Here is a 2,004-nt window from a genome sequence, read left to right on the forward strand (position 1 = left end):
ATATTCAACAAGCATTGGCATAGCCAATAGGTCTCGCCTTTGGGACCTTATAAGTGTTTAGCAATGCAACAGTTGCAGAACTAAATACTTATAAGGTCCCAAAAGCGAGACCTATTGGCTATGCCAAGCGGCAGTGCGGCCGTGAAAGTTAAAGTAATCGCGGTCAAGCGCAGCGCGCGCCCGCGCACATGCACTCTAGCTCTAGGCTGGCCTGGTAGCACTTTTTGGAGCCCTCTCAATAAGTCTCGCCAGACCAGCGCATGCGCTGGGTCAGGCGAGATCTAAAAAGGGCGATTGAAACTGTCCTGGGCATTTCAGACCTATGTCTTTGCTGGATTCTCTAGTTAAGGTGGTGGGTCATATAGTTTTAGAGCAGTGTGAGCAGAGCACTCCTAGTTTTCTAATTTACCCCTAGGTCTGATCTGAGTGATATAGGTGCTGCAGCGTAATGCCCGCTGTCTATCAGGCATGAAAAAACTAGATACAATGGTTCAATCACCTAATGATTGACGCTGCGCACTGTGCTAATTGTGAACTACGTCACTAACAATTAATCTCAATTCGCAAAAATTTACAAAAGATTATCAGTCAAAAAACATCCAACTCAATTACTCGTTTAAACATATATTTTCGACATATATGCAAACAACAGCTTCAAAAAAAATAATTACATTGGTCATGTGTCAACATTTTTACAGAGAATGGTAGACAACTGCCATAAACAATATAATATTTAAACATGCCACATAATATTTCATGAGATCACATCGAAATGCTTGTGATGAGCCCAATGCATTTCGGGACTTGGTTGTCCCTTCGTCAGGGGCGTTCTGTGAAAGAAATATATATTGTTATACATACAACACATTGTTACCCTATTTTCGCAAGAAGGATACATGGTGACAGATTACTTGATTCACATGGTGCTCATAATGCAACCGTGAGACACTATTGTGGTGAATCAGCCTTTCTTTTCAAAGAAAACCACGAGTTTAACCAGAAGGAATACCATCACCCAATAGTGCAAGTGAAAAAATAAAAATAAGAATAAGAATGACCGTGGCTCCCGAATAAGACATTTAATTAAATAAAACAGAAGTAAAGTCACGAGAGAAATGCTGAGGGGAAACTCAATACATGCGACAAGTCTACTGAATAAATAATGATGCTGGCTCACCTCAAATATTTTGTAGGTGTGGCCTTAATAAAAATTGAACAATGTAAGCAGGATAACCGATGCTGAAAACCAAAAGGAATGACTCCATCAGAACGAGTGCTTGAATTAAGTCTCACGTTTGGAAATATTGTAAAACAACATGACTTACCCCCCGGAAACAGGCGATAACGTCAAAGCTAGAGCGAGTGATGTGGTGTGTGAATATCTCTAACGGCGTCTAAACCAGACGTGAATGTTTCGTCTCCATAGAGACGCGCTGCAGACGTGATGGTGAAAAAAAGAGAAATGACTATGAGCTTCCGCTTCTTTAGCTAAGGTTTGAAGACCTATAGCGTAAATCATAAATAAAAGCAATAGATTCTACTTACTATAAGAACGCGACGGGGTGCAACCAGCTATGAACGGATGATGTCCTCTCTTCGAAAGTTTTTCAACTAACGAAAACCGCGCCAAATTTAAACCCATTACAATGGCTGAGCCGATGTGAGACTCATAGTCATAGACAGAGGACTGACAAGTAGCGCCATGATGTCTGACAATACAAAGTATTTTTTACTTGCCAAGAACGCGATGTGGTGAAATACTTTAAATGTCCTGATGAGAACAATCATTTGAACAAAGTGTATGTAAACTAACATACAACGAAAAAAATAAATGACAATGAGATCTAATATCAAAGTATGTCCGCACCTCGGAATGATACAATGTATCAATAATAATTATATCTGCCAAGCGCGCATCATAGTAAAAAGAAGCTTCTCGCGTAGCCATGTGAAAAATAAGGGTTGTAATATATTGTTCATTTGACGGATAAAATGAAATGGAAA

At 39.8% G+C, this 2,004-nt stretch overlaps 1 long non-coding RNA gene across 1 annotated transcript; it reads right to left on the reverse strand.

Moving 5' to 3' along the window:
- Positions 1-614: 614 nt before the first annotated feature.
- Positions 615-1,656, reverse strand: LOC146859620 (uncharacterized). The gene is made up of 4 exons (XR_014979322.1): positions 1,546-1,656; positions 1,326-1,433; positions 1,178-1,239; positions 615-830 (listed from the first exon to the last, which is right to left on the reverse strand). It is a non-coding gene; the product is annotated as an uncharacterized LOC146859620 (long non-coding RNA).
- Between the last annotated feature and the right edge of the window lie 348 nt (positions 1,657-2,004).

The sequence above is a fragment of the Triturus cristatus genome, chromosome 3_1 (assembly GCF_964204655.1).
Source record: "Triturus cristatus chromosome 3_1, aTriCri1.1, whole genome shotgun sequence".
Taxonomy (NCBI): domain Eukaryota; kingdom Metazoa; phylum Chordata; class Amphibia; order Caudata; family Salamandridae; genus Triturus; species Triturus cristatus.